At 42.6% G+C, this 22,725-nt stretch overlaps 1 pseudogene across 1 annotated transcript in view; it reads right to left on the reverse strand.

The window, feature by feature from the left end:
* Nucleotides 1–1,029: 1,029 nt before the first annotated feature.
* Nucleotides 1,030–22,725, reverse strand: part of LOC144807699 (uncharacterized) — a 33,251-nt pseudogene continuing 11,555 nt past the window's right edge. Inside the window, exons 2-4 of the transcript XR_013606386.1 lie at nt 5,804–5,875; nt 5,096–5,149; nt 1,030–4,667 (exon numbers count right to left, since the gene is read on the reverse strand). The product of XR_013606386.1 is annotated as an uncharacterized LOC144807699 (transcript). The remainder of the gene's footprint in view (nt 4,668–5,095; nt 5,150–5,803; nt 5,876–22,725) is intronic.

Here is a 22,725-nt window from a genome sequence, read left to right on the forward strand (position 1 = left end):
GTAGCTCTCAGGTACCCCATGGGCTGTCAAGGCCACCTCATACGCCTCCAACCACTTGGCGATGTCATCCCCCTGAGTGTAACTCGCTATCACCTCTTTGGGTAACCAAAACTTAGGCTCATGTTGAGCCCCTGGTACGCTGCCACCATTGGGACTTCCTGGCGCGCTTAATTGCAAGGCTCGCAGCTCCAACTCCTTAAGCTGAAGCTCGTGCGCCAGCTTCTTTTCTTCCATTGCGTACTTTTTATCTTCCCTTTCTTTCTCCCTCTCGTGTTTTAGCTTAGCAAACTCCCATTTCAATTGCCTCTCCTCCCTCCTGTCCTCATATTCCTGTGACGACGTACTCCTTCAAGACCCACTACTGCCTGCCCTGGAACATCTTCCTGGCAACACATTTTCAGTCACATCTATGTTTAGTAGGTCTAGTTCTCCTGGAGCACCCGCCTCCCCTTGTGTGACCTGCCCCTCCTGTTCCCCATCCCCTCTCCCCTCTGGGTGGGTCCTTACCCATGCCCTCAAGGCTGTACAGAACTCCTCCTTTGCGGCTCTCCGCCCAACAGGCACCCCCATCCCCTGACAAAATTCCCTTAGCTGCACCACTGTATACTCTTCTAGGTCGGCTAGCTGGAACTCCATTTTCACAGGTGGGACCCAGATAAACAAAGGGAAAATCACTAGGACGTAGGTAACAGTATTGGGTCAAAACAGGACTCTACATACTCAGGTTAGACAGTGGGGGTCAATTGATTAGGCCTGCATATGCAATAGGTGTCTAGTCTAATTGCGGAAGACTCTGTCTCACTGGAGGGTGCAGTATAGCCACAGGTCCTGATCCCACCCCTCGCCACCAAATGTAGGAACTAGGGTCACGAGTTCCACGGGGGATAGCCTGGCACGAGCAGGTAGGCACCCGAAAGCTTAGGTGTAAAGTGACCATATAGCACACACATCCACTGAGACAGGAAACGCACACAAGAACTGACACCACACCAGTGAGGTTTGAGTAAAAATCAATAAGTTTTATCTAAGTTCAAGGTTCAGGGTAATCAATAATCAAAGCATCAATGTCTCGGCAAAGCATTTCATCAGAGGGGGGTGAGGGGAGCAATTCAATATTCACTGTACCATATCACCATAACCATTTCATTAAAGGATTACACATTTCATTACTCTGTAATATCTATTGCATCAGGTAACTGTAGGCATTCCGGAAATGCGGCATTAGGCAGGAGTAGAAAACACTTCCCTGAGCAGGAGTAAAACATGTCATTGAAGGTAAAACATTTCCTTAAGCAGGGTGAACATCTCATTAGGCAAGAGAACAAACATCACGTCAGGCAAAGCCAACATTTCATTAGGCCGGAATAACCATTGCATTAGGCATTAATAAACCACCCATCCGGCTAAAAATGAGCATTCCAGATATCCAGAATGGACCACTCATAAAGCGACAGGGTCTGGTGCTCCTCCTCCGGGTTTACAGTGAGCACCTTTTATTTTCCCACATTGTCTCTCTTATGTAGAAAGGTTACATTTACAACTAAAGTTTTTGTCACATTGAGAGCACGAGTCATTTCCTTTTTTATCATTGTGGGTTCTCTCTTGTTGAATGAAACTGAATCTCCAGCAGACTCTTCCCTGGCATTTAGAACAATGATGAGGTTTTTTCTAGGTAAGTTCTCGCAGGTTGAGTGAGACCAGATTTCCGACTGAAACTTTTCCAGCATTCAAAGAGCTAATAAGGTTTATCCCCAGTGTGAGTTCTCTCATGTCTAGTGAGAGTTGTTTTCAATCTGAAGCTTTTGTGGCATTCAGAACACTGATACCGTTTATGCCCAGTGTGGTTTCGTTCATGCACAGTAAGGTTGGATTTCTGACTGAAGCTTTTACAGCATTCAGAGCACTGATAAGGTTTTTGCCCAGTGTGAGTTCTCTCATGGTAAGTGAGAGTTATTTTCCGACTGAAGCTTTTCTGGCATTCAGAGCACTGATAGGAGTTTGAGCACAGTATGGATTCTCTCATGTTGAGTTAAACCGGATTTGTGATAGAAACCTTTTTGGCATTCAGAACACTGATACGGTTTCTGCCCAGTGTGGGTTCTTTCATGCACAGTAAGGTTGGATTTCTGACTGAAGCTTTTCCGGCACTCAGAGCACTGGTAAGGTTTCTGTCCAGTGTGAGTTCTCTCATGTTCAATTAAACTGGATCTCTGACTGAATCCTTTCCGGCACTCAGAGCACTGGTAAGGTTTTTGTCCAGTGTGGGTCCTTTCATGTACAGTAAGGCTGGATTTATTACTGAAACTTTTACAGCATTCAGAGCACTGATAAGGTTTTTGTCCAGTGTGAGTACTCTCATGGTGAGTGAGAGTTATTTTCCGACTAAAGCTTTTCTGGCATTCAAAGCACTGATACCGTTTATGCCCAGTGTGGGTTCTTTCATGCTCAGTAAGGTTGGATTTCTGACTGAACCTTTTCTGGCATTCAGAGCACTGATACGGTTTTAGTCCAGTGTGAGTTCTTTCATGACGAGTGAGACCAGATTTATGACTGAAGCTTTCCCTGCATTCAGAGCACTGGTAAGGTTTTTGTCCAGTGTGGGTCCTTTTATGTACAGTAAGGCTGGATTTATGACTGAAGCTTTTACAGCATTCAGAGCACTGATAAGGTTTTTGCCCAGTGTGAGTTCTCTCATGGTAAGTGAGAGTTATTTTCCGACTGAAGCTTTTCTGGCATTCAGAGCACTGATAGGGGTTGAGCCCAGTATGGATTCTCTCATGTTGAGTTAAACCGCATTTGTGATAGAAACCTTTGTGGCATTCAGAACACTGATACGGTTTCTGTCCAGTGTGGTTTCTTTCATGCACAGTAAGGGTGGATTTCTGACTGAAGCTTTTCCGGCACTCAGAGCACTGATAAGGTTTTTGTCCAGTGTGAGTTCTCTCGTGTTCAATTAAACTGGATCTGTGACTGAATCCTTTCCGGCACTCAGAGCACTGATAAGGTTTTTGTCCAGTGTGGGTCCTTTCATGTACAGTAAGGCTGGATTTATGACTGAAGCTTTTACATCATTCAGAGCACTGATAAGGTTTTTGCCCAGTGTGAGTTCTCTCATGGTAAGTGAGAGTTATTTTCTGACTGAAGGTTTTCTGGCATTCAGAGCACTGATAGGGTTTGAGCCCAGTATGGATTCTCTCATGTTGAGTTAAACCCCATTTGTGATAGAAACCTTTGTGGCATTCAGAACACTGATACGGTTTCTGTCCAGTGTGGGTTCTTTCATGCACAGTAAGGGTGGATTTCTGACTGAAGCTTTTCCGGCACTCAGAGCACTGATAAGGTTTTTGCCCAGTGTGGGTTCTTTCATGTAAAGTGAGATTGGATTTGTGATTGAGGTGTTTCTGGCATTCGGGACACTGATGGGGTTTTTGTCCAGCGCTAGTTTTCTCATGTTTAGTGAGGTGGGATTGATAACTAAAGCTGTTCCCACAGTCATTGCTCTTATTCAAGTTGTTTGTTTCTCCAAGTTGGGCTTGTTCCTGGATACATGTCATTTTAAGACTGAATCTGATTTCTGATTGTGTACTTGTTTATGTTACAACTCAGCATTACATTCTAAAATACATTTCAGATGCTCTTCTTCACATTTGTATTTAACTAATGATAGTTTTTACCTGGAGATCATTTTCCTACCTTTAAAGGCACCGATCTCTCTTGTCTTATAAACTTTCACTGAGGAGCCCCTTGTGTTGATTAAGAGACCTCTCATGGATTCATTTTCTCCAAGTTAATCCCGGGTGAATTCTCTCAAGTTTAATTAGTCTCATTTAGTGATTCTAGTTTATCACATTTGAATTAAGAGTTTTAAAAGCACTGATAAGGTCCTTGGGGTTTAGTGTTTGCCTGTTAGGTATGTTTGTTCATACAAGTAATGACAGATGATTAGGGCATGCCAGGGTGGTTTATGAATTATCAATAGCGTAACACTGGCCCCTTTTATACTTGTTGTGCCAGTATATGCTTTTTTGCTCAGTGGCTAAGACAGGTACATGATCGACTTTGGAAGTTACAGGACCCTTTAAAACTACTCGGATCGACCCAAGAGACAGAGTTGGTGGGGGAAAATCTTCCTGTATTGGAAATGATAATCCAGCATCTTTGCTGTAACGACATCTGAGAAAGCGTATTTACAATGACTTTCTTTTAAACAACCTTTTCTCTCTCATCTTCAGGAGACAGAGACAAAAGCTTGGGCTTGTAAACCGAGGATATTAGTCTTTTATGACGGTTCTGTCACATCACAACACGTCTACGGATACTGATCTGTTGGGGAGGGTTTGCGTCTCCAAAGCATTTCTCATAAACCATCAAACAGAATTTACAGAACTGAGTTTTCTAAAGTGCACTGCTTGTCGAGCAATTGCGGTCAATGTTCTCCTTAATCTCAGTTACTGACACTTGGTAAACATTGATGATCCTTTTACTTTAGTGATTTGACAACTTTCACATTCACCAGTTTCTTCCGCTCCAACATCCTCACCATTCCTGGCACATAGAATGTGTTTCTTCTCTAGTGCTCAAGAATGTTTTAACTTTCCTTGAAATAATCCTTTTTGTTGTGTTTCTCTAAATGTAAACCTTCTTTTTTCTGTTCATGCTTCTATTACCTGTAGAAATGAAGTCAGAGATTGTAAATGAACACTAAGAAAAAATATTTGGGACCTTATACTTTGCACAAAGAAAGTATTGACAAAAACAAGATAGGAAATCAGTTGAGTTGCATTTCTGATAGTGGTGAAACAGCTCTGGGACACTGTGTAGATCGGGAGCTTCGGTTTACTGGAGCTCATGGATGTGAGAGAAAACGTAATTAATATTTCAGAAAGAAACACAAGTTGCACATATATTGTGACACATATTCTCAGAAGCAGCCAACACTATCAATTTACTAGTGATCTAGGAAGGGACATTTTATTGAACGAAGGAATTCGCCTTTGCTGTAATCACTGCTTTAAATGCCACTGTAGACTGACGCTGTGTCCCTTTAGCTCAGTGGAATTCACTATTTCAAATTGTGCAGATGAAAAGGATTTACTTGGTGGCCCAGAACTCATCACACTCCTCCGACAGGACCCAGGCACTGCAACACCTGAAAAAGAGAAAAAAACAGCACAACAGTAAAGGAAACGAAAAAGGGTCTAGAAAAGAAAAACACAAAACAGAAGAAAGAGAAAAAAGGCTATCTTCCACTCTCACCACATGTTCCAGCACAGGGAACTGTGCAGCAGATGCGTGTGAACCCATAAGTTACTTCTAAACACAGTGCCAACAAGGTCAGCACCAGGTGCGGCTCCACCGGTTGCACCACCCTAAAGCCAGCCTTGTGTGCATGTGTGTCCACACACATATACTGTGTCTTTTGCTTGTAGTAGATAAGACAGAAAAGGATAGTTTAGCGGGACGTAAAGAGATGGAAGTCAGATCCAGAGATGAAAGATGCTGAAAGAACGGACAGAGGGAGGATAGTATCACATGGTGTAGAGGAGGAGACAAATGTGAGCATAGTTAAAGTACTGCTGGGAAAAACTGACTAAAAAGGAACTGGACCTGCACTACACCCCCCAACATGTTCCAGGAGGAATGTGGCTCCATTATATTATTATCAGAAGTTTGATAACAACAAGAATAGTGCACAGTGGGAGTCAAATGTTGAAGTGAAGAGACAAAAAAACAGAGATCAAGAAAGGGAATAGAGAAAGAAGAAACAGGGGAAAAGGAAACTTAGAGGTATAGGAATCCTTACCTGACAGTTATGTTATATTTTGTTCCTCCGAGGGTCGCAGCCACGCTGCACTGCCCGGTCATCCCAGAATACCTTGAAAGGAAGTAAAGAAATAGTTTTGCGTCAGACGACTATCACACTTCATCACATTTTACAAATAACCGTCCTGAACTTACAAAACAAAAGAATCTCTTGTTCTCTGGAGGCCATTGTGAAGCAAATATGGGTATGAATAAATACTTCTTTGTATCACCAAGAACCATGATCCCTTGCTGGAAAAGGTCTCTGTGAATATGGAGTGCACCCACAGTCTCAGAGAACAAACCCTAACAATCCAGTCCACTTATTCATAACCCCCATCTTTCCATTTACAGACCATGAAACTTGCAAATCAAAACAATCTGGTTTGCACAGGTATGTTAATGTCCTCGTACATAATTCTGCCCCATTAATAAATCAGTCAACCAGACTCTTAGATTTATACAAACCATGCTCTTGGAGCAACTGCAATTCAAGTTCAAGCTGATGCAGAGTTTGAACGCTGAGCAATGGAAGCAACACAGCATCAATGTGTTGGTGCTTTTTATCAATAACTTATCTGAAGGGATGATGTGGAGGGTCAGCATAAATAAATCCTTCACGAGACAAAGCTTGGAACATTGAAATGTTGAGATCTCCATTGAAGACAACGGAGCAGCAGCAGCCTATACAACCTGATATAGGCCTGCTGCTCACAACATTACAATGTCCTAATACACAGCCTCTGCCTCTCCAAAATACATGGATTGGGCAGGAGAAAGCAAAGGATAGAGCCTGCAGCAGGGCACAGAGGAGACCCCCCTTCCTCCTCCCATAGCTCGCAGTGCCACTTGCATCTCGGAAGGAGGGGGGGTCCTGCTCATCTCCTACATCTCCCGACTCACCTGAATGATGAAAAGCAGTTTAGCCGAGCCCAGGGAGAACCAGCGGCCGACTTCAGCCTCCTTTCACAGCTATTGCTGTGAATGTTCAACAATTAACCACTGTGGGTATCAGAGGTGTTTCAATCCCCTCGGTCTCTGGGACACTTTTGTTTTATTAATTAACACATTCTGCCTCATTGGGGCAAACAGTGTAATGACCTTATAGTCACTTCCAATTAAGAAGGAGAAACCCTTTGTGAAAAGGGAAGGGGTTGAATATAGGGCAAACAAAATACAAATTCCCTTTTCAAGTAGTCTGGAGAAAAAGACTTGTGTCTCTGGGGAGTCACAGAAAAGTGCTGTGGGTGAGCCAACCACTATATTAAGGTTATAGAGGGATCGACAAATTTACAACTATTTCAATATACCTTAGTACACATCATTTTCTCTAGAATAGATAAGATTATAAGCACTCTAATGTGAATTGTGTAAAAAATTATTTTTATTTATCTCTGTTCAACACCACAACTGCATACATTTATTCATAAAAATATGTTAAAAACAATTCATAAAACATTATACACTTGCAAAAATACACATTTTTTAAAAAATTTTTCAGAAACCACAAAATTTATCACACAAACAGATTGTCGACGCGGCGTTTCGGTGATATTGTGTCGTCACCTTCTTCAGGACAGTGTGTAAGTTAAAATCACTATAAATTTAAAAACACAGAAAAATCATATGTTAACATTCAATGTATTGAGTCAGTGGCAGAACAGGGTTAGACTATAATCTTCCTAAGTTGGGACGCTATACGTTCTCAATCCTAAATGTATTTCATTTAGTCTCAACAGTACAAACATTAACACTTTGTATATTATAGATATTTAAGCAGATTCTTTCACAAAAACTCAGTGATTATATGGTCGCTTTATTTGGAAAACAAGCCTATGCAATATTTGTGAATCCCTCAACCTTCGTTTGGTCTCACCCTTTCACTTGCATCCTTTCGTGCTCGTTATTACCGAACAAGTTTTTGTGGGATACCTATTTAACTTAAGATATCTCCTAGTGAACACGGTCATATGGATGTTATGGCTATTGCTTTAATTTATAGTATGTTCACTTAAACCATACCTTCAATTAGGTTGTTACTGGGTCTGACGCTTTTTTCTAGGGCATTGGCGATCTGTGACCTTTTCTGGATCATCTTCGTTTCTGTAGAATGATTGATAAATATAGGCCAGGTCATTTGATTCCCATAGAGTACTCTATCTGGTTAATCTCTGTGTGCCTTATTGGTTATTTCTTTACCTTGCTATAGTAAGTTTGTTCATAGATGGAGTGGGTCAGTATTGGTATTCTTCTGCTCCTCCGTTGATATGTGAACTCATAGTGCCTACCTATCAGAAGACACCATGTATTAGTCATTATTCTTGCTTTTTCATAATACCTTGTTTACATCCTAAATTAAATGCCTATTTTTTATTTAGTTCCCTGCAATATGGGATATACAGAATAAGTACCTGCGATTCTTTTCAGGCGGGTCTTATGCAGAGGACGGTCTTTCTTTACTGTGGAAAAGTAAATTTTGCCATGTTCTGTGTCCCTACGTGTTCCCCATCTTATGTTATGTGTGCATGATTAATATGCATATGTATTCCCCATGTTCGATTAAAGACGCAATTACAGTTGTGTCCATCTCTAGTATGCCAGTTTCCAGTTCTCGTGAAAGCTACGAGTATTAGGCCTATGTAAAGTTACGTTGCCACGTTTCCCAGTGTGCACGTTATTTCATTGTAAAGTCCCCGTTTCTAGGCCTCAAAAGGGCCCGGACACCAGATTCTGCTCCTGTCTCCTGAGCCCTCGCTGAGGAGCGATACAGCCCCCACCTGTGTTCCTGACCCTTCACTTACTTCCTGCCTCACAGTGCCCGGCTCGGCCTGGCTCTGCCTACGAGTCTGCCAAGAGTATGTTATGATTCTAGTTATCAGTCCAGCCCTCCTTCTCTGCATTCCTAAGCTACCGAATCGCATCAATAGTTTCCGTCATCGTCTAGCCTTTACGTCTCCATGTAAGAGAAATACTGTATTAATGGTCATTTAATATTCCTCAACACGCACTACATGTAGAATAATGCATACACCAGTCTTAGAGTCTGTTAGCCTCTCCCCTCCTGACTTTTAGTTTATATCAACATGTCCTCTAAACATTAGATACTAGATAGGGTTTAGGTACATGTCGCCCTGACTCTCCAGACTTCAGTCTCTACTCCTAGCGCAGAGTTCATAGCCCCCAGCTTCTCCTAGTAACACGTCATTGTCAGTTTGCGCGCACCATTAGGTTAGAGGTCCCGGCTCCTCAGGTAGCCCCCTCCATGTTTCCGCCCCATTTATGGCATATTCTGTTACGTTTACATCACATGTCTATGTACACGCCTCTTGTTACACCCACTTTCACCCTTATCTTTCGCGACTGCTATTGACCACACCCACTGCTCCGCCTACTGTATTCACTGTAATGCAACTGTTTTAGTATATATGCTTGTGTACTGTTATTAAATGTTAGCGCGCTCATCCCATATCCAGCCCCGGCAGCTGCCGGGCCCTGCCATCCTATTCCTATGCAGGTTGTCCTGTTCCTGTCCTTTATGCTGTATTAAACCTGCAAACTCCTACTACCTCGAATCTTGACTCTTATTTATTGAGCTATCTGTTATTGCTATGTCCAGTAAAACCTAGATCCGGTATTATTTATTTATATACCACATAATGGCGCCCGAATAGGGACTTGCCCTTTCCCCACGCGCCGGTGAAGCCACGTATGCCCCCTGACCCTCTGCAGCCGTGACGGAACTCTTCTGCGCACCGGCAGATATTTCTGCTTCAAGTATCCCTCAGGCCCACGGAGGAGACGGAGGTTGCGGTCCAGCATCCAGACGAGGCTGTGGAGGAACGCGGCGAGTCCCGACCAGAGCCCAAGCCGAGAGTCCAAGGTCCGAGGTATCCGGAGGCCCACCCGTAACTGAAGTCCGAAGTTCGTCCGTCCGGCGTCGAAGCAGTCCAGTCCAGTCCGAGGCCTTCCGTTCTTGCTGCCCGGTGAGTACCGTTGCTGGGGTAGTATCTAGACAGGGTCAATCTAATTGTCTCTGGTCCGTGGGGTTTGGTGGTACACAGATCCCAAAACGAAGTGTCCACTTCGGTGGATGCGGGTCCTGACGTGTCTCTTTATGAGACCGGTGAGTTTCGTACTGTTTCAGCAGTGCATCTAGTTTCTGTTCTAGTCAGTTCTGTTCTCGAGAAAAATTCATGTAATCTGTTTTCCGTATTCAAGGTAGTATTCTGTTCGAACTGTTATTTTAAATGTTCTTCATGTATTTCAATGTCGTGGTATGAATGTGGAGTAATTATCGTGTTCATTGTGTATTGTAATTACGTATTGTGTCTAGGTTACAGTTCAGTCATGCCCTTATTTTCTAAACTACGTCAGTTAAAAACCAGAAAAGGTCTGCTAGAAGCAGCAGTTCCTGTCCCGCCTAGGGACAGTCCAGGTCATTTTATGTATAAGAAGCATGGCATAAGTGCCATATTATATCTAGATTTATGGGTAGAGTATACCAAACAGTTAGAGGAAAAGTATAGATGGCCCGTATCAGGTACGTGGGATGCCGAGTGCATCATGCGAGTAGAAGAAGCATTATGGAAAAAGAAAGCCAGACAGTCACAGAAAGATGCCATCGAGTTATGGCGCAAAGAATCTCATAAACGAACCGAAAAAGAAATCAGAAAGTCAGAATTAAGTAAAGAATCCTTAGAACGAGCCCAAGAAAGGGAATTAATCGAGATAGGTGAACGAGTCAAAACCGAACAGTCAGATAGACGGAGGCATGCCCTTATTAAGGGTATGTATCCTCTTCTTGCCGAGGGCTTGCCAAAAGCAACCCCGGAGGCATCCAGTAATTTTCCGCCACCATTAGTTCCGACCAAGCTACGTCACAAACCGACCGCAGCTGATATTTTCATCTCGTCCTACTTGGACGACACAGTTCCAGAATATGCAAATCCTGTTCCGCCAGTCCCTGTAAATCATGTAATTCCTGCTCCTCCAGTCACCGGAGTACCTGCTACGGTACCCCCGGTCCAGCCCACATTACAATTTCCCGCCGCGCCAGTACGAAGAGTATCAGTCGATGATACCAGTTTAGGGGCCGCAGGAGGAGGTCCTCCTGGTACCCCGCCACCACACCAACGTTTAACGTTAGTCGAGTTACATGAAAGTGCGTTACAGCGTACGCCCAAATATAAGTCCGTTGCAGATATCCGACGAGCTCTTACTGAATGCCGCTATGATCCAGTTGCAGGTGATGATAGTACAGTTATATATTCCATACGTGTAAGACGGGTGACCGGGTATTTGGACACCCTACCGAATATGAAAGAAGATCTAGACAGAATATATCGTTTCATCCGTACAGGGGATGATCCAGAAAGTATTGGCGAAGCCATGTCTCAAAGGAAAGCTGAAATCCAGCTCATGATATTAAAGTTTCTGATTAATTGTTTAATAAGGGAACAAGATTACCCGTCCAAAGATCCGAGCGAAATGAGAATCCTGACAAGGTGGAGTGATAATATAGCCGAGGGTAAGCACAGAACTATCAGTAGTATAGAGAGTATGTACAAGAAAATTCGTAAGGAAATAATAAGGTTACACGAACAACGTAAAGCAGCACAAGTGAGCGAGAAAGAGAATGACTCTCCTACGGAAGAGGTAGAGGACGAGAATCCCGCCAGAATAGCGTATGTAGGAAAATCTAGATTTCCAGACCGCCATTTACGTCTAGAACACAAGTCAGTTTTTCATCATCCAGCACCAGAACAAGGTTCTCTAGAACAAGTATTTCAAGCTACCGATCACATTCTGAAATCACGAATCGGTTATAGTGAGTTAAGTACTATGCATGAACAAGAACTAGTCCGATCAGCAATCCGATGAATTACTGATTCTACCACTTTTCCAGACGAAATAGTGGCACAAATGTTTCTGAAACTGCCCCCAACCGAGCAGCGACTGGTGGGTATGTATATGATTCAGCACCTCATTACATTATATGAGGGTCAACATTCTGATCCAGGTCCGTTACACGATGTCCTGAACGAGTTACTCCAGTATAGATGGAAAGGTTTAGGTACCGATTTAATTAGTGTCATTTTAGAACAGCGCCACAAATATAGTATGTTTTTGAACCCGCATTTTGTTCATGTCTCACCTCCAGAAAGTAAACCGTTTTACATAGATAGACAGAACCCGTTACGAGAAGTACACCCAGTCAGGACAACAGATGGTGAAATGCAACGAGTGTTTGTTTACACCCCGATTACAAAGATGGAACTCTTAGAGATGAAGAAATTAATTCCTTGTCACGACAAAGATCCAGCAGGGTTCCACCGAGAATTAAAAGACATGCTCCGTATGGGAGAATACACTTATCCAGATATTATTAAAATGTTAAAAGTCCTGTTGCCCGCAGGGGTATACGAGAAACTCAAGGAAAAAGATTGGGAGGTGGGAGAGAAAAAGATCGATTGGGCAGTTCTAGAAGCTGAAGATAAGATACGAGTACCAGGTACCGGTCTTGGAGAGAAATGTAAAGAATTACCAGAACTGTTAATACAAGTTTTGCCCAGATTATTAACCACTAAAAAGGAAGACTGGGATGCAATCTCAGCCTGTAAACAGAAACAAGACGAAGACACTAGTGATTTTTATTCTAGATTTGAGAAATGTTTTATCATAAACAGTGGCCTCAAGACAAGTAGTGAGTCATACCCTCATCTTTTTGTTACTAAACTAGTCGAGAATTCAAGTCCACAAGTTAAGAATCGAGTTTTGAAAGTCGAAAGTACGTGGCAAGCTAGTACTCCGTCCCAGATGTTACAGATGCTCCAGTACCACCAGAATAGAATCAGAGAAGAGCAAGAACACGAGAGAAAACTTATGAAAGACACGAAAATGAAAGTACTAGTTGCACAATCTGTTCCACAAGACGGTCAGAAGAGGGGTCCGATTCAAGCAAGTCATCCTGCAGTTCCCGTTAAAGGGACCTGCAATTATTGTAAACAGCCAGGTCATTTTATAAACGAGTGTGCAGTTCTGAAACACAACATAGCTACCGGAAAGACTAAAGAAAGACCACGTCCGCCTAGACAAGAACAAGTTTCACAGACTTCTCAGCCACAGAATGCACAACAGACAGTTCCAGCACCGCAGCCTATTGCTGCAACACAGCATGTTACACAGCAGATGTATCAGTATGCTCAGACAGAGTATCCAGAGTATCAGCCATATTCATGAAACAGCCTAGAGAGGGAGGTAGGCTTGCCTCTCATCGAGATTCCTGTAGATCAAGAGGGTCCCTATGTTCATAGTCAAGTACTAGGGAAAGACAGAAAGTTTTTGATTGATACAGGGGCAAGTAGGACGACTATAAGTCACGCCGAAGTTCCAGGGGCTCCGCTCTCAGGCTCTAGAAATGTTTCCCTTGGATTTTCAGGAAAGCCTATTGTAAACGAGATATCTAAGCCAGTTACTCTAGAAGTAGGTCCATTGTCCCGCACTACTGATCTGTTACTTACGAAGTCATGTCCAGAAAATCTGTTAGGTATTAAAACACTGAAAGAATTAGGTGCAGTTATTTGCTGCTCCCCAGAAGGAATACGACTGTTCTTACGTGACTTCAAGGGTCACTATGTATTACGAGATTTTGATCCGAGATTGTCCAATGTTCCGCAGCATCTATGGGCGCAAGGTCCAACTGATGTAGGTTATATGCAAATCACACCCCATCGTGTGACTCTCAAGCCAGGTGTAGTCCTGCCACGAATCAGACAGTACAGATTGCCACCTGAGGCTGTAACAGCCTTATCCAAAATTATTGACGAGCTCATGGCTCAAGGAGTAGTTGTAGAAACTGACTCCAATGTATGTAATTCTCCGATCATTCCAGTCATGAAACGTACTGATCCAAATGCACCCCCAGTATATCGATTAGTGATTGACCTTCGAGAACTCAATAAATGTATTATTCCCCAGTACCCAGTTGTCCCAGATATCTCTTCCCTACTGACAGCCATTGATTCCGAAGCCTCATTTTTTACAGTCATAGACCTCAAGAACGCGTTTTTCAGTGTCCCCATTCATCCAGACAGCCAGTTTCTTTTCGGATTTTGTTTAAATGGAAGGAGCTATATGTTTACACGAGCTCCTCAAGGTTTCACAGAAAGTCCTAGCATTTACAGTCAAGCACTTAAGAGACAACTAGACAATATTCACATGCCAACTGACACTGCCCTGCTCCAGTATGTCGATGATCTACTGATCACAGCCCGTTCTGAACGTGCTTGCGAGCGAGCATCACTTACAGTCTTGTATTTCCTTGCCGAGATGGGGCACAAGGTGTCCCCTTCGAAGCTCCAATTCTGTGTCCAGCAAGTGATCTACTTAGGCCACTTGCTGTCCAAGTGGGGTAGGCAGTTGACACCAGACCGTATCCAGTTAATAGCAAGTCTTCCACAGCCCAAGACACAGAAGGAGGTACGTGCTTTTATCGGCCTTACTTCTTATTGTAGACAATGGATTCCTCAGTATGCATTTCTAGCCAAACCACTGATACAGTTAACGACACAGGAGGCAGCCGTATCGACTGTCCTCCCTTGGACATCTGAACATACACTTAGTTTTAATGAGTTAAAGAAAGCCTTATGCCAAGCTCCTGTTCTAGCTACACCGAACTACAGTAAGCCTTTTACACTTTTCGTCACAGAACGTGAAGGTACAGCATTATCTGTTCTCACACAAGACTATGTGGAAGTACACACGACTGTGTGGAAGTAGTTAACATTATGACTAAGCCAAGACAAGATCTGACAGATATTCCATTACCAGATCCCGACCTGACACTTTATGTGGATGGTTCATGTATGAGAACAAGTACAGGAGAACTAGTAGCCGCGTATGCAGTGACTACTGACACTGAAGTTATTGAAACACACCGTATTGACACCCTGTCTGCTCAAGCAGCAGAGCTAGTTGCTCTGACACAAGCCTGCATACACGCTAAGAACCTGAAAGTTAATGTTTACACAGATTCACGCTACGCATTTGGAGTTGTACACGACTTCGGAGTGCTCTGGCAGGAGAGAGGTTTCATGACTTCTCATGGAACCAAGATTCAGCATGGTCTCCTTATTCAAGCTCTGTTAGATGCCATACATTTACCGACATCTATTGCTATCATGAAGTGCAAAGCACATACGAAAGTTACAGACATTATTTCTCAAGGTAATGATCTAGCAGATCGCACAGCCAAGCTTACAGCACAGACTCCAGACATTTTAGTTAATCCGACACAGACACATACTCCAGATCCGACTACCTGTATGACAGTTAAGGACCCTACTCAAGATGTCATAGATATCCAGTTACATGCTACTCCCGATGAAATCAAGAAATGGTCCGAACAAGGAGGGGTCCAGACAGATCAGGGATGGGTAACGAAGGGTAGAGCCACATGGTTTCTCCCCGACTCTATGGTTCAAGTCATTATCAATACCGCACATAGTCCAGCACATTTAGGAGAAAAAGCTATGTTAGACAGTATCCAGAACATTTGGTTCAACAAGCATTTACGAGCTGCAGCCAAGCAGAAAGTCCGTACCTGTATGATATGTTGCCAGTTTAATCCAGGTAAAAGTGTCCCGGTGGAACAAGGTGGATTCCAGCCCCCTGACCACCCTTTTGAAGTCCTCCAGATGGATTATATTCAGATGGAGCGATGTCGAGGTTTCAAGTATGTCCTTGTAGTTGTATGCGCTTTGTCCAGGTGGACAGAGGCATATCCAGTCCCAGATTACACAGCCGCGACCACTGCCAAGCAGTTGGTTCGTGAATTCTTCCCCCGTTATGGACTCCCTAGAGTCGTATATTCTGATAACGGCCAGCCATTCTCATCTGAGCTTATGAAACACGTTTCCCTGTTGTTAGGGTACCAGTGGAAGTTCCATTGTGTACGCCATCCAGAAGCAGCTGGTCTCGTAGAGAGACATAATCAGACCCTGAAAATCCGTATTGCCAAGATTTGTAAAGAGAAAGGTGTGGACTGGCTAGTAGCTCTGCCAGTTGCTTTATTTTATATGCGCATGGTCGCACATTCCAGATCAGGTCTGTCCCCGTACGAGGTCGTATTCGGCCGCCCCCCTAATATGTGGGGTACACCTAGACCTCGAAGTATTACCGATGTTTCAAGTAATATGCTGACAGATTACCTAGCTTCCTTGATGTCTGCCCTATACTCTTGTCGTTCACAGGTTGCCGCCGCATTTCCAGACAATACCGAGGTGGCACCGCATGAAATCGTTCCCGGATGCATGGTTCTTGTCCGGAATTTTGATCGTTCAAGTCCGCTGGAGCCTCGCTGGAAAGAACCCAAACAGGTCCTCCTGGCCACCCGTACTGCCGTCAAGCTGGAAGGCAGGAAGGGCTGGGTCCACCTGTCTCATGTGAAAAGATTTTACGGACTAAAGACTGTCTCAAAGAACATTTCCGAGGATTTTAAGGATTGCCAAAGTACTATTTTTAAGGACTGTCCCGCAAAAGACAATGATACTGAACCCTCCCTGTTAGAGAAAACTCCGCAACAGGAGTATAAGAAAAAACTAAGGTCTAGTAAAATAAGTCAGCCAGTTTGATTGTCTAAGTCCTCCCCTAGGTGAAACGGTTAGACCGGTTTCTGACATGTATAAAATAGACCCCCATAGTGAGAGAGTTAGTCAAAACTCAATCAGATGTATCGTTTTTCTAAGTTTCATATTGTTTTTCAGCCTTATGACTACCTGCACGAGCTATGCCTTTTATTTGTATTTTCCAGTTCCTCATGTAAATAAGTCTTCTAATGTTACAGTAGAGCACACGTTTAGTGATCTACCTCCTCATGAACTATCTTATCGTCTTGCTATGCGTAATAATTCCTTTATCCGCATGTTACATTATTCACACCAGACCAGCAATGCCACTAATTGTTGGGTGTGTGGTCGACTCCCCCCTTTTCAGACACCGAAGGGAGTTCTGCCACTCTTTCCTTATCCATTTTCACATAACGGTTCGTGTGGAGCATGGTCCACGTTAACGTCATCCTCAACAGATATGTCTTTTCTTAACAGTACATGTTTTCCAGACAAGCAAGGTCTTCCCCACAGAATAGGGTTAGATCTAGAAAATGAAGTTTATAATTTGGGTAATTATTCTTCGAATTTTATGGTCCTGAATGTTCAGTCTGATACTACTCCAGACTTACCTGCTATGTCAGTATTACCAGTCAAAGGTGAATTATGTGTCCGAAAGAATGGTTCCGTACATGTAGGACATAGTGATTGTACTACTATTGTCAAGTATAGTGACAGTAGGAAATCTATTTTCAAAGCTTCACGTCATTCTTATTTTGTTTGTGGTCAGACCGCATATGTTCGTCTGCCCCTCGATTGGGAGGGAACCTGTTACATTGCCTTCCTACTGCCACCAGTTTTTCTAGCCCCACCTGACTATCATAGGAATTCCCACCTAGTACATACTAGACACAAGAGAGACCTCCCGATTGTCGATTATACTGAAACTGCTCTAGAACAATACATAGATATCAATAAAGGTGTCTTCCCCTATTTAGGTACTGTTGTGAATAGTAAACTGATACGTAGATTAACGAGAACCCTTGAAGCAGTAGTGATTGAGACTACTTCTGCTCTAGGTAACTTAACCGAAGAGCAATCCTTTATGAGAATTTTCGTGCTCCAGAATCGTCTCGTCCTTGACGTCATACTGGCCGATAGGGGCGGGGCATGTAGAGTCATTGGATCTAGTTGCTGCATTTTCATTCCTAATAACGCGCCGTCTGTTTATTCAGCTATAACCAGACTCCATAAAATTGCCCATATGTTACACCAAGATCCAGGCACCTGGACATGGTCCGGTTGGTTCTGGAATATAATTTCCGCCTGGGGATGGAAAGTATTGTCCTTTCTAGGTATTGCAGTAGCGATCATATTCAGTTGCTGCCTATGTATACAATGTGGCCCTGCGATTTGTGGCATTTGTGCTACCTCTTGTATTCCTAGTTCCAAGTCCCGTTCTAAATCCCGTTCCAAGAAAATTCGAGACGAGCAAATGATACTGTATGAAATGATAGATGGTATCATGAATATTGATGTTTCCTGAGGGAAACGTAGTGACAAGGAGGGAATGTGGAAAAGTAAATTTTGCCATGTTCTGTGTCCCTACGTGTTCCCCATCTTATGTTATGTGTGCATGATTAATATGCATATGTATTCCCCATGTTCGATTAAAGACGCAATTACAGTTGTGTCCATCTCTAGTATGCCAGTTTCCAGTTCTCGTGAAAGCTACGAGTATTAGGCCTATGTAAAGTTACGTTGCCACGTTTCCCAGTGTGCACGTTATTTCATTGTAAAGTCCCCGTTTCTAGGCCTCAAAAGGGCCCGGACACCAGATTCTGCTCCTGTCTCCTGAGCCCTCGCTGAGGAGCGATACAGCCCCCACCTGTGTTCCTGACCCTTCACTTACTTCCTGCCTCACAGTGCCCGGCTCGGCCTGGCTCTGCCTACGAGTCTGCCAAGAGTATGTTATGATTCTAGTTATCAGTCCAGCCCTCCTTCTCTGCATTCCTAAGCTACTGAATCGCATCAATAGTTTCCGTCATCGTCTAGCCTTTACGTCTCCATGTAAGAGAAATACTGTATTAATGGTCATTTAATATTCCTCAACACGCACTACATGTAGAATAATGCATACACCAGTCTTAGAGTCTGTTAGCCTCTCCCCTCCTGACTTTTAGTTTATATCAACATGTCCTCTAAACATTAGATACTAGATAGGGTTTAGGTACATGTCGCCCTGACTCTCCAGACTTCAGTCTCTACTCCTAGCGCAGAGTTCATAGCCCCCAGCTTCTCCTAGTAACACGTCATTGTCAGTTTGCGCGCACCATTAGGTTAGAGGTCCCGGCTCCTCAGGTAGCCCCCTCCATGTTTCCGCCCCATTTATGACATATTCTGTTACGTTTACATCACATGTCTATGTACACGCCTCTTGTTACACCCACTTTCACCCTTATCTTTCGCGACTGCTATTGACCACACCCACTGCTCCGCCTACTGTATTCACTGTAATGCAACTGTTTTAGTATATATGCTTGTGTACTGTTATTAAATGTTAGCGCGCTCATCCCATATCCAGCCCCGGCAGCTGCCGGGCCCTGCCATCCTATTCCTATGCAGGTTGTCCTGTTCCTGTCCTTTATGCTGTATTAAACCTGCAAACTCCTACTACCTCGAATCTTGACTCTTATTTATTGAGCTATCTGTTATTGCTATGTCCAGTAAAACCTAGATCCGGTATTATTTATTTATATACCACATTACTACGCCCAGTAGTGCCGGTAGAATTTTAATTTCTGGTCTTTAAGAAAAACCAAGAAACAAAGTTGGAAGTTTTACTCTGGCTATTAAGCGGGGCTTTTTATCTCTTGTTTCCCTATTTGCAGGTCAATTGTTCTCACCTGGAAGTATCTCTTTTAAAACCAAGGAAGCTCGCTCTTGTTTTGTGGCGAAAATTCTCTTTGAACCACAGGAGGGATTCTTTTCTCTCTGCAAAAATTGAAAGGATAGCGGTTTTGGTAGTATTTACGGGTCAATTCTATTTATTCCTTAGCGGAACACTATTTGGGACTTAGTTCTTATCTCGGGAATTTTACTTACTTGAATTAGTTTTCCTCCGCGATTTCCGGGCGTCTACCGTGACCGTCTTGCTGAAAGGGTTTGATCTGCACTGGCTGGTCTCGTTCTTATATACGCTTCACAATGGGTCAATTTGGATCAAATCATTACACCTGTGATTATTTTGGAGACAGGCTCTATTCTTTCGTCCGTTACAGCGGCCATCTTTGTATTCCTTTTTAATCCTCATCATGCCCTTTAATCGGTTTTTATTTCGGGTTTGTTTCCACTTTCATTCCCGCTTTGGACGTGAAGCGCAATGTTTATCAACGTTATATAATACACCACAGTGGGTTTAAACTAAATTATCACCTCCCGCTTAGATGGATACACTTGTTCGCGGAAAAAGGATATTCCTTAGGTTGAAAGTGGCGGCCATCTTAAAGATGTTAAAAATGTCATTACTACTTCGGGTTTGCTACCGCTTTTGTTCTTACTATTACAGTGAAGTCCCTTTGTTTATCAATGGTCCTTCTCGTCTAGTTTGCCACAGTAAGATTACTATAATTATCACCTATTCGTATTGTTCTGTAGTTTTAATAACAGAAAACGGTATTCCTTTAGTAGAATATGGCGGCCATCTTTAAGGGTGTTCAAGTCTATCGATTTCTACTCAGTATTAGTATTATTGAGACTGCGGGTCCCTGTTCTACTTGAAGGATATTTCCTTTGTTAATTTCCTTCAGACCTTGTTATTTATTTGGGCTATATTTATCGTATCTTTAGCTCTTAAGTCATATGTTGGTTGAGGGAACTTACTTAGGGCGCCAGTCTAAGGATGCCAATATGTTTATTCTTAGCAAAAAATCAGATCATAGGGAACAGATTTATTTAAAACATATCTCTCGCCCTTATTATAGCCTATTCCAATTTATTTCAAGTTTAAGCCACACCACACATTTTTTGCCCATTTCATGGTTTAGAGAATCCTGTCCCATTCCTCCTTGCTGTTCAATCCATTTCTAAAGGTATTAAATTTGGACATATAGTATTGTTCTCTTTTTCTTCTTTTCATGTCCATATCACCTCCTCTGTTATTTAGTTTAACTACTTCAATGATGCACCATCTAAGGTCCTCTACACTATGTTTCATGGTTTCCCAATGTTCAGCCAAAGGGGCATTGGCCCGTTTGGATCTGATGGCGGATTTGTGCTCATTAAGCCGCACTCTTATTTCTCTGGAGGTTTCGCCAATATATGCTTTTTGGCAGGGGCACTGAATCATATATATTACGTTTGTAGTCCTGCAGTTCACTAGTTCATTTTGTTGGTGATTAACTCCGTTGTATGTCATTTTAGGTCCCTTTAGAATCTGGCTGCAGTTTTTACATGAACCACAAGGAAAATTTCCCACTGGGGTCCTTCCATCAATGGTTCTTACCTTATTTCTTTTTTGATCATCTGGGTATGTATGGACCAAACAATTTTTAATTGTTTTGTTCCTGCGGAATGCATAAATAGGTTTAGGAAGGGGTGCGCCATTCTCATTTTGGAGTAGGTTCCAGTTCCTGTTTATGAGGTTCTTAATTTTGTTGCTTATATTGGAAAAATTTGTAACGCACACTAGTTGTTCTTTTTGTCGGGATTCTCTTTTTGGTTCAAACATACTCTCTCTATTGAAATATTTAGCTCTTTTGTATGCTTGCTTGACCATTTTTTTTTGGATAGCCTCTTTCCAAAAACTTATTGGTCAGATTTCGGGCATGTTTTTCAAACTCTTTTTTGTCCGTACAGTTTCTTTTCACCCTTAGGAACTGGCCGAATGGTATGTTATTTTTTTGAGTCGACGGGTGATAGCTGCCGTAATGTAACATTGTATTACGGTCAGTGGGCTTACTATAGAGTTCTACTTTTAGAAAACCTTCCGTATGTTTAATTTTTAGGTCAAGAAAATTACAGCTTTGGTTGCTATATGTGGAGGTGAATTTTAAATTCTTGTCTCCAAGATTTATCCATTCGATGAATTCCTTTAGTTCATCTTCACTACCTGACCATATGAAGAACACGTCGTCAATAAAACGATACCAGGTCTTGATGTTCTCAAAAAAGGGGGACATCTCATTAAATACATGTTTTTCCTCGAAAGTTGACACATAAAGGCAAGCTAAGCTCGGTGCGCAGGTTGCGCCCATGCTGGTGCCCTTTATCTGTTTAAAAAGATCTTCCTTAAAAAAAAAAAATGTGTTTGTTAGAATGATATCTATACAATCTACTATGAATTGTGCATGTTCAGAAAGGTCTTCTTCTTCCCCTTTCAGAATGTTCTCCATCATTATTTTTGTATCCTGCTGGGGGATGTTAGTGTATAGTGACTCTATGTCTAGAGTCACTAGCCATTCACTGTCCATATTGTAGGGTTTATTTTCGATTTTACTAATTATGTCTGTGGTGTCCTTAATATAGGCTTTCTGCTGGGTTACTAAGGGTTGAATGAACTTGTCCACGTATTGGCTCAAGGGTTCTGTTAATGAGTTGAGACTGGACACTATAGGTCTCATTGGTGGATCCACAGGGTTTTTATGAACCTTGGGGAGTCCATATATTGCAGGTATTACTGGAGTCTCGTTTTTTAGGAAATTGAATTCCTCTTGATTTATCACTCCATCTTCTAGAGCATAGTTTAGTCTATTTAGTATAGTTATTTTCAAATCGATCCACTCTTGCTTATTAGAGGTTGCATAGTGCATAGGGTTTTTTAGCATTTCCTGCATTTTCGTTTCATACTTGTGAGTGTCCATGATGACAATACTGCCACCTTTGTCACCAGGTTTTATTGTAATTTCTTTACATTCTTGTAAGGATCCTAATGCATTTTTCTCTTCTTTGGTGAGGTTGTATTTTACCCAAGATTTCTGTTTTAAAAGATCTTCTAGTCCTTTCTCGATTACTTTTTCAAAAATGTCTACCTCCTTACTGACCATGGAGCCGGTGGGCATTCATTTAGATTTTGGCCTCAGACCTGACTTATTGTTACTAGGGGGTTTTTCCTTCCCTTCGAAGAATTTATTCAACCTGATTTTTCTAAAAAAGCTTTTTATATCCCGCTGAAGATTAAATGTGTCTACTGGTTCAGCGATGGCATATCCTAGACCTTTTTCCAGCAGCCGTATTTCATCAGCGTTTAAAATTCTGCTGGATAAGTTTATGACTGCTGTTTTAGGGTCTAGTCCCAAGTTTTTTGGCTGCGCGTCTTCAT

Source organism: Lissotriton helveticus, chromosome 1_2 (assembly GCF_964261635.1).
Source record: "Lissotriton helveticus chromosome 1_2, aLisHel1.1, whole genome shotgun sequence".
In the NCBI taxonomy this organism is placed as follows: domain Eukaryota; kingdom Metazoa; phylum Chordata; class Amphibia; order Caudata; family Salamandridae; genus Lissotriton; species Lissotriton helveticus.